Here is an 11,331-nt window from a genome sequence, read left to right as displayed (position 1 = left end):
TAATAAATAAGGTTATACTGCTAATGCAACCCATAAAGCATGGGTATTATCACCATTCCCATTTTAAAGATAAGGAAACTGAGCATGGAGAAATTAAGTGACTTTCCCAGGGTTACATAGCCAAGGAATACAGATATGAGTTTCAAATCTAGGTAGTAAGCCTCCAGAGTCTGTATGTTTAATTGCCACTTTATAATCTATGCCTCTTGCTTCTGAGTTAGTGATAGAACCATAGCCATCATAAAGGATTACTTGTCATTAACCTCCAAAATAACCTTAAATTTAAAAGCTACAGATTGGATGAGAAAACAAGTTTTGTATTCAGGCTTTTCTAATTCTGCCTAAGCATACATATTTTGTGTCCAGGCCTAGATGGCAGGTCCGAGGGGCAGGGTAGAGGGTAAGAAAGAAGAAAAGCAGGACCAGAGGGAAAATACCAAGAATCATGTACAAAGGATAAAACAAAGATCATGTTTTCTAAATATGTTCCAAATGGGTCATACAGCAAGGGCGATGTCAGGGACCTGAGGAAGCAAGCTCAATGAACAGCAGCTTGGAGGGGCAAAGAGGCTGAACTCTGGATTCTACCAGCATGGTTTTGCCATTAGGTCACAATACGAGATGATTTTGTATCTGATTAATTTGGTTACAGCAAACATTGAGCCACTTTTTTTTTTTCTTTTTGAGATGGAGTTTTGCTCTGTTGCCCAGGCTGAAGTGCTGGAGTGTGGTGGTGCCATCTTGGCTCACTGCCAGCTCCATCTCTTGGATTCAAGCCATTCTCCTGCCTCAGCCTCCTGAATAGCTGGAATTACAGGAGCCTGCCACCACACCTGGCTAATTTTTGTATTTTTAGTAGAGATGGAGTTTCACTATGTTGGCCAGGCTGACCTCAAGTGACCCACCTGCCTCGGTCTCCCAAAGTGCTGGAATTACAGGTGTGAGCCACCTCGTCTGGCCAATTGTAAATTATTCTGCACTATAATTGTACCTGATAACCTTGAACTAATTACTTAGTGATCAGTGACAGCCATTCAACTTGGGGATTTATGCCAAAGAATATTGAATATGTGTAAGATTTCTCTGAACCCTAAATTTGGGCGACAGTATTTGTCTTCAGTACTGAAGTTCAAATGCATGACAATGCCCTCCACTCCATCAGCATTGTATGTGTTATACCTGCTGCCTTTACAGAGCCCAGAGTACACCCTAGGTTGTATTAATCATGGTATGTAAATAAATAGGTACTGTAGCTAAAATTTCATGTCCATAATAGAAGCCCAGCAAAGGAATAAAAGTGAGAAAAAGGAAGAGTAACGGTGTGGAACATCAGCAAGGCATTCTCATCATTTTAAAACTTCCCTGTGTTCTTGGTTCACAGGCAAACACAAAATGCAACATCACAAAAGAATTCTAAGAAGCCTGGCTCTGAAGAGTGTTTCTTCAAAACATGATATTGGGTGCTATAATTCCAAAAGAAAAAGATGAAGCTTATGTTACAGCAGCCCGTATCACACACACACAGACACAGACACACACATACACACAGACACACACATACACACAGAGAGACACACACATACACACACATACACACACACACACACACACACACACACACACACACACTGAACAGCAGACATGTTCTATTCATCTCCATATCCCCAAGTAACTAGCACAGGCCTTCATTTGTTAGGCATCTGTGCTGGTTGTTGAATTGGGTCGCTAAGCCACACAAAAGTGTCCTTTTTGTCCATCCTGGTCTGTACTTGGGGCTGTCAATGGAAAGCCTCCCTTCCACAGTGCCAACCCCCCCAACCCAGGAAAACAGGGTGCAAGCACAGCAGGGGGCTACATTCACCCTCATGTTCTCAACAAGCTGATGCTCTGTGAGTACAGGTTGAGTTGAGGGAACAGTTATTTTGCCCAGAGCACTGCCTCAGGCTTCCAGACTGTTTTTGCTGGGATACTAGATTGGCTGAACCAAAGAAGACCATTCTCCTCTGTGGGTTCAGAAGTCCCTGCTTTGTCTTTCCAGAATTAGGGCGACCTGAGCCTCAATGTCACACTGGTTGCACAGTGCAATGTGGGGAACGCCCAGGACAGAGCTGAGAGGCTGGATCCTGCCTTGGCCTTTCATCTAGTCACGGTTAAGACCTCGACAAATCACTTAACCTTACTGAGGTTCTGTTTTCTCATCTGTAGTACCTCCCCTGATTTCCGTAGAGAATTGTTCCTAAGATCAATGACATAATATGTATCAAAGTTCTTTGTTAACTGCTAAGCAGGCCTGGTAGTACTTGTGGCATTGTCAATTTTGGCTGGCAACTCTGACTCCGACCTCTTGACGTCAGCCTAATAACATCAGTAAGGTCAAGCAGGCTATGTTAATGTTTGAGGAAGATCTTTCATACATGATATTTAAAATCCACTCCAACTGGTATAAAATAATACTTAGCATACTGCCTGCCCAGAGCTTGGGCTGGGCTAGAGTGAATGGCATACAATTTTGTATTGAGATAAAATAGGGCTCTAAAATACATACTGTCTACCAATCTGTTAATACTGTCTATTAATTAATCAATTTTTATTTATTTATTTATTTATTTTTGAGACAGTCTCACTCTGTTGACCAGGCTGGAGCACAGTGGTGTGATTTTGACTCACTACGACCTCCGTCTCAAGCAATTCTGCCTAGGCCTCCTGAGTAGCTGGGATTACAGGTATGTGGGACCACACTTGACTAATTTTGGTATTTTTAGTAGAGAAGGAGTTTCACCATGTTGGCCAGGCATGGAACTCCTGATCTCAGGTGATCCACCCACCTCAGCCTCCCAAAGTGCTGGGATTACAGGCATGAACCACCATGCCAAGCCCTGTCTATTAATTTATAATTAGGATGGATTTCACAGGATGTGTATTTATAAATATAAATAATTATTTTATAATTATAAATTAGGCCTGCATTGTTGTTTGTGGTGGTGATATTAAGGCTGAATTTACAGAGGCAAAGAACTAGTCTCGCATTCATTCAGCAAAATTATTTAGCAACTACTGTGTGCCAAGCTCACTGTATTAGATACTAAAATAAAGTGCTGAATAAAAAAGATATGGGCCCCACGCTTACAATATTACTATCTGGTAACCCAAATGAGTATTAGGGGTCTAGGAAGGTTTCCTTGAGTAAGAGTCAGTTTCTGGAAGACTTCCATGAGAAGGAATTGGTTAGAATCCAGGGAGTGAAATAAAAGGGGGAGCGAATACACATTTGTCAGTTGGTTGCTGTTTATCATCTTTGAAATGATTACCTTACTTGTAGGTCCCCTGCCTCCATTATAGCCAAATTGCAGACATGTAACTTAGCTCTGTCAATCCAATGCGGTATATGTGTGACTTCAGTTTACAAGTGAGCAACACAGGTAACAGTCTTCATGTAGAGCTTTCTTTTCTTTTTTAACATTGTGTAGGCAGAAGCCTCTACCAATTGAAGAAGGCAGTCACTACAAGGTCAAAATCTTGCCTTTGTGATTCTGTGGCCAAATTGTAGGTGTTGTCCCCTAGAAGTTTGTGAGTCTGTTTCTACAGCCTTCCTGACAGTTCTTTGAACTGCCAAAAATCTTTTCATCAATTCTCACAAATAAGGCATCTTATCACTCCACAACAAAGAAGGTATGAACAAGGGCCTGTGCCTCTGATCTACTGGTCTTATCACCTGCTGTGGCATTCAGAAGCAGGTAGCATCAGTGCGGGTTTTCCCTGGAGACATCTTAATATTATTGAGGTAATAAACACATGGATACTTCAGTAAGGCAGCTTCCTAAAGTGCTGGGATTACAGGCGTGAGCCACCATGCCCAGTCTAAATCAATCTTTACAAAAGGTGATACTATAAGTTCTTTAGAGGACAAGACCTTGCTACCCAAGTGCTATCTCAATGAAAAGTAAACTTTTCCAATAAATAATCATAAAAATAAGTAAATAAACTTGCTTTCTTACTAGTGAAATTGAGGCTGCCAACCAGGTAAAGATGGCCTAACAATCAGTCTAACCCAAGCAGCCACAGAAAATCAGAAGGCAGCTTTTAGCAAATATTTCAGTGAGTCAAAGCTAGATATGAGCTCTGGAACTTAGAAACTCCCTGAAATTACAGTGGTTATGAATAAAAGGTATTAAAAAATTCCATCATTGTCTGGTGAATGGTTGACTTTTAGTAGTGAATGAGTTTTAAGGACCTCTGCTGTTTCATTTTAAGCTGATCTTTTCTTGATGGCAACAGGGTAACCTTCTCTGCAGCCACTATGATTGCCTAGAGTATGCGCCTCATTCCAAGGATATGAGGCAACTGAGAGATTAAGGAAGAGGAGTGCTCCTTACAAGATCCTCCCTGCACCATTCTCTGGGCCCATCCCCAAGAAAAGGTCTCATTTTGACCTTTCCTGTCGCCCTGCCATCTTGCTGTCCCCCTGCCATCTTGCGTCCCCCTGCCATCTTGCGTCCCCCTGCCATCTTGCTGTGACTTCCTACCAACATGCCTTGGACCTTTCAGAGCTACCTCTTTTACCCTCATCCATATCTGGGTTGAACAGGGCATAACTAAAAGTTGCACACTTGCCATGTTAACTTTTGTTCCTTGGAACTTTATGATCCACTTTTTTTTTTTTTTTTTTATGTATTTCTTCTTTTAGCAGAAAGATCCACCTGTACTATCCTCTCAAATCTCTCTTCTCTGAATCCACCACTGTGCCCTAAGTTTGCCCCCTGCCCCCACCTTCCCATTCCCTGTGCGCCCTCCTCAGGCTCCTCTCCAGTCTAAGTCCCCAAGGCTTGCTCCCCAGTCAGCCTCTTCCTGCACCGCCCTCACCCATTTGCCCTCTGTCAGCTACAGAGCCTCTACATTAGAACCTCTACAGATTCTACCAGCAGCTCCACTTCTGCTGGCCGCCCTTAGCTCTCTGCAGTGTGGTTTCAGCCTTTGCCCACCCCGGAAGTTAAGCGGTTTCTCTCAGAGGTATGATCTGCGTCATCCAATTCAACAAGTTTTTCTCAGTCACCATCCTCACTCACCTTTCATTTGTGTCTCCTGACCACCCCCCCAACCCCCACCACTTTTTCATGAAACTCACTTTCTTTGGCTTCTGTGTCATGTTCTTATAATCCTCCCCCGACCCTGACTTCTCTGGCTCTCTTTTCTTTGTCTTGTTCCCCAAAACATAAGCTCCTTCAGCCTCTTTCTCTTTTTACATGTATTTTCTCTTAGCAGACTCACCCATGGTCACGACTTTGCTGCCTTTTTATGTGAATTCCTGCCTGACTTTTTCATACATTTTTGTTCACATTTCTGACTATCCACTGATTTTGATGTGAAAATTCTTCTTAGTTCTTCATGCTAGATATGTTCAGGATCCAATCACGCCTACCACTCGTCTCTGGTACAAACCCATAATTCCAGCCAGGAAATTTATAAATCTCATCTCTTAAAAAGAAAATCCCATCTTGATCATTTTGCTTCTTTAGTATCACTTCTTATGTGCCCTTTCTTCCTTTTCAAATAATCATTTAAGGCCCAGCTGATACTGTGTATTATCCTCAAAGGCTTCCTTGACTCCAGCTACACTGTAAATTCTATACTATAAATTCTTAATTTTTTTTACCATGTGCATATACCATTGCAATGTTTTAAAAAGTGAGTACATTCATATACATATTCACATTTACATGCACACAAGATGCTTCAAGCACAGGCAAGAGTTGACTCCCTGGCAGTACTTATATGGCACTTTGCAGATAATGTAAACACACACACAAAAAGCTGCTAAATGAATAATGTTATTGCTTTCCTTGTAGTAATTTAGCGGGGATTTGACACTGTTACCTCCCAAAGCAATGAAATTGCCTTATCGTTGACACAGTAGTTGAGCCGAAAGTTATTTAACTTGTGCTAAATATGCAAAGCCATGTGTCTGTGTGTTTTCCCTTACAGTGGCCAGCAGGTGCTTCTTTATTCTTTAAAAGTTACACTCAATATTTTGAAGATTTTATGGAAATGAATGTACATTCTAAATGATGTTTCTTAGTACAGAAAAGATGACAGTGAAAAGTTTCAAATTTACTTTGCTATCTTTTGTGTGCATCACGTTGGTACAAAATGCACAGACGTATTCCATCACGTGATAAACAGAAGTCATATTTCAGCTGTGATAGAAGGTTTTAAGGTTATTTTTCACAAAATAAATTTGTAATAAAGTTAAACCAATTGATTGTGCAAGAAACCTTCATAATCCCTTGGAAGGATACAATGCTTTAAGTCAGCTGTATCATATTTTATAATTTGGATTTGGGTATCTTGAAAATGCAAGTTCAATAGTAATTTTCCTAGGACATTGGAAAGATTTGATAGGTTGAAAAGGGAACAGTACTATTTTTTTCCAAAGTGACTTATCTATGTGTAAGCTAAAACTATAAAAATATTGTCAGAGGTCCAATTTGTAAAAAGGTGTGTCTTCAGTAAACATCATATTGATACAGAAATGTACATCTGAGCTAATAATTTGAAAGACATGGAATTGAGCAGAGAGCTAAAAACTTTAAAAACAAGCCCTTGATTAAAGCTAATATTTGATTTTTTTCTTTACCTTTTGTATGCACTCTTCCTAGAACTTTTTCTATGGTCTTTTAGTCAATAATGAACTACAATTGAAGTGATGTGATATGGTCCCTGATAGTTTACTGGGTTATTTTCCTTTGAACTTCTGTGCCCTGTTCCATCCTCCTTGTCTTCTAAATGAGTGAAATTTTTATCCATATCATGGGAAATGTTTCTGAATGTTTTTATAGAGACAGAAAAATTAGTTAAGACCTGCAACTTATAGGAAAAATTATACTTTTTAAAATGTGATTAAAATACCCAACCAGAACAGAATTAGAAGGAAGTCCATTTCCTTCACTTCTAATGTCTTCGCTGAAATAATAAAACCTGTTGGTTTTGCTCCTGGTCCAGTTGTAAATATGTGTATAAAAGCCCTACTGCTTTCCAAAGTACAAACTAGTTCTAAGTAAATTAGGAAACAGGAGATTTGCTTAACATTAGCAAGCTACAGAAATGATGTCAAAATACCCAGATAGAAATACTTGGTAAATAATTACTTGTTCTCTACAAGTAATAAATCTGAGGTTTTGTTTTCTACATTGATAATCAGTAGTGGAAAATAAATAAAATTTCCAAATAATCCTCAAGTGTTTTTAGTCTACCAAAAAAGAAAGGTAGCTATTCTATTATTTATTTGTTCTTAGTTTAGGCTTCAATTGTGCCATACCAGTACTGTATTCTAAAATTCCTTTATCTCTAACGTTTAATTCCACCACCACCCACCACACCACATCTAATCTAGTTCCACAGCATACACAGTAACAGTTTTTTGAATGGATGAATGGCCTTCGTTTACATATGGGCAAATAAGATAAGTCCACACATGGGGTGCAATACTGTCTTCCAAACCCTATTGCTTTCATCAGGCTTTGCCAAAAACTTTTCTTTCTCAAAACCATTATACCCGGGCTGACAAAAAGTTAGTCGTGTTTTTACTCTATGCATGTATGTCCTATGCAAGATCACCTTTTCCATACTCAGTCTACCAAATATACATACTTACAGTAATTGGTAACATCTATTTGTAACCTTACTTTTCTATGTATTTACAAAAGGATCCATTCAAAAATGAAATATAGCTATTAGCTTAGACAAGTACAAAGCCTAGTAACACTGTCTACATGCTTCCGACCTCCAGTGTTATGCCTTATTCTCTCATTATGCCAAAACTGTACTTTCCCCTTTGGTCAAGTAATCACATTTTCTGAGTTCTCTTCCCCTTCCTAAGTGTCAACATAATCTAAACTCTGCAACTGTTGTATGTACAAGCTGTTTATACTTAATGCATCCCTTATTTTGGTCTATGACTCTTGTCTTAAAGAGCCAATTTTTAGGCTAATCTCTACGTTCTTCAATATTCACATCAATTTTAGTAACAAAAACACACCCGTGTGGAAAAAATGGACAGACATCAGTGTTTGTAACATATAGTATTAATAGTGATCATTACAACCAACATTCATTAACGATGTTTATTTAACACGTATACCCAACCCAGTTGATATGCCATCCCAGCTCTGCCCCAGGGCCTCAGTTGCTTTTCTGGCTGGAGTTGCCTTAATAATAGCCAATGTCATTCCTGCAGCTGTAAAGCCGTAGTTCCTGCTGTTGCAGCCACAAAAAACTTGGGAGACATCACAAGGCACCTTCTAGGAGAGACCTGGTACATGCACACTAGCCAGCCTAGAGGCTGGTCAGCCACCAGGAGGGACCTGCTAACACAAGCTGAAGTGCTGGGAGCTGCTGCGCTATTGACAGACAGGAGAAGAAGCAGCCAGCAGATCATTTGTCCATCTTTTACCCTATAAATAAACCATTTGAAGCCAGGAGTTCCATAATCCCTCTCCGGAGATGTCCCACAGGACCAAGCAACTAGCCATGTTTCCTTGAAGAGTGAACAGGTCATCAATACCTCGCTTTGTGTCCGTTTCCTTCCTTCCCTCACTGCCTCACTTCTTTTTTTCCCTCCTTTGCCTCCCTGAGATTTTTTTTTTTTTTTTGAGACAGAGTCTCGTTCCGTCACCCAGGCTTGAGTGCAGTGGTGCAATCTGGCTCACTGCAGCCTCCCCCTCCCAGGTTCAAGTGACTCTCCTGCCTCAGCCTCCCGAGTAGCTGGGATTATAGGTGCCTGCCACCACACCTGGCTAATTTTTGTATTTTTAGTAAAGACGGCTTCATCATGTTGTCCAGGGTGGTCTTGAACTCCTTGAGCTCAGGCAATCCACCTGCCTTGGCCTCCTAAAGTGTCAGGGTGACAAGTGTGAACCACCATGCCGGGCTTCTCCCTGAGATTATACTCCATGCTTTAGTTATGGTTGCATAACAAATTAACACAAAACTTAGTGGCTTAAAACAACAATAATTATTTATTATTTGTCACAGTTTTTATAGGTCAAGAATTCAAACAGGGCATAGCTGTGAGGACTTTTCTCTGCTTCAAAATGTTGGGGTCTTGGATGGAATTCTTGAAGGGTGGCGCTGGGATGATTTGAGACTCATTCATTCACTTGCCTGACATTGGATGTTAGCTGTTACCTGGAAGTATCTAGCTGGAAGTATCTGCCAGAATGCTAACAAGTGACCTCTCCTTATTGGCCTGGGTTTCCTCATAGTCTCATGGCGGGTGCAAAGGACCAGCAGAGAGAGAGAGAATCAAGGAGAAGTAGTAGTTCCAAGAAATATTTAACAACCAGCTCTCATGGTGGGAAAAAGGTCTTACTTTGAATAATTTGTTTATTTCTCTGCTTTAATACTCTATGTGGGCTGGGCACGGTGGCTCATGCCTGTAGTCCCAGCACTTTGGGAGACCAAGGTGGGTGGATCACCTGAAGTCAGGAGTTACAGACCAGCCTGGCCAACTAAAAATATAAAAATACAAAATGTCTCTACTAAAAGTACAAAAATGAGCCTGGTGTGGTGGCAGGTGTCTGTAATCCCAGCTACTTGGGAGGCTGAGGCGGTGAGAATTGTTTGAACCTGGGAGATGAAGGTTGCAGTGATTCGAGATCACACCACTGTACTCCAGCCTGGGCAACAGAGCAAGACTCTGTCTCCAAAAACAAAAACAAAACAAAACAAAACAAAACAAAACAAAACTTGAGGTGACTTTTCTTAGGCTACCAACTTGAAGTCACTGAACCCAAGATTGGAAAGAGATATATACAATCAGTTCTCTCTTGAAAGTCAGTTCCAGCACTCCACATGCACAGAAGCCACCTCCCTCTATGACCTGCCGCATATTATTGAAGGCAGTTACAAAGGTCTACCCAGATTCCAGGGGGGGAAACAGAGACCTTACTAACAAATGGGACTAGCCGTCTATCAGTGTGGCCATCCTTGGAAATACAACCTGCCACCCCTTCAATAAAGCATTAATACCTAAACTTTGCCTTATGCTATCTTTTGTGGGGAGCTTTGACTAAGGCAACACAGGCATATCTCTTTTCATTTCTCCCTACAACCCTATGAAGTTTGTGCTATTTTCACTACATCTGATAAATGAGGAACTTAAAAACTTAGAGAAAAAGTGTCTTGCCCAAGGCCACCCAGCTATTTAGGAATTGAGCTGGGATATAAAGACAGAATGTTTTATTTAAGATCCTGAACTCCTAATCCTATGCTAGTGGTTCTCAAGTTTTAATGTGTATTAGAACCACTTGGAGAGCTTGTTAAAAATACAGATTTCTAGACCCTACCCCAAGTTTCCAGTTAATTCCATTTGGGAAAGACTGCGAATATGCATTTCTAACAAATGCTCCGAGTGCTGCTGATGCTGTTGGAGGGGCATGGCACACACCGAGAATCACTGCCCTAGACTATAATAATGCATCATTATTCAAGAATTCAAATTGGATTTAATAATGGTATCAAAAAAATTCTAACCCCCAGTTCTCAACTTCATATATCGGAAATCCAAGCCTACCTATGACTCTGATTATCTTACGTCTGGGTTGGGCACTCGCAAAACGTATCTCATTGCTTTTTGGATTGTGTGATTTGCCACAAGATGTGTGTTTCCCCAAAGTGTTAGCTCTGTAACACGATTATCTGCAGTTACACTTGTTACCACTAGATGAAGCTCCTACTGCTTTTGCTTCCTTCTCTCAAGAGAATTTGTTGGTTGGCTACTAGATAGCACTATAATTTAAAATGCATAGCTAGGGTTACACAGAGTTGCTTTGCTCGGTAGGTAGAGTGACCAGTCTTATCAGTCAATAAAATTCAGAACACTAGGTGGTAAGGTGTATATCATGGCTTTAAGGCTATGATCCATAACTTCTCTAGCTGATAACTGCTTATTTAAAAATATGTAGCCCTTACTGTCTATCCTACACTGCCTAGTTTTATACCAAGTGTTGGCTGCAGGGAGATACAAACGAAAGACACCCATGAAAAGAAGAAGACTCTATTTACTCCCAGATGAAAGTTGAGAATTAGCTTACTCACCATATTTCCAAAGTACAACCATGAGCCCACCCACATTTATTTAGTTTACAGATTTATTAGAAAATAACAGGTAGATTCAGAATTTTTATAGAAAAGCGTGGTAGAAGGAGCAGTCTGTCTAGAACAAAGGGCTTGGGGTTTTTGCTGTATTCAAATGTCAAAAACTGTCAAATGATGCTGGAGAGTTAGGAAGACAGCTGAAGGAGAAGAATAGTGTTGAATTAGAGAAGACTAAATATA

This window comes from Aotus nancymaae, unplaced genomic scaffold (genome assembly GCF_030222135.1).
Source record: "Aotus nancymaae isolate 86718 unplaced genomic scaffold, 86718_ANA_hifiasm-v0.15.2.pri h1tg000014l, whole genome shotgun sequence".
NCBI lineage: Eukaryota > Metazoa > Chordata > Mammalia > Primates > Aotidae > Aotus > Aotus nancymaae.
The sequence above is the reverse complement of the archived record's forward strand: the minus strand, read 5'-3'. Positions refer to the sequence as shown.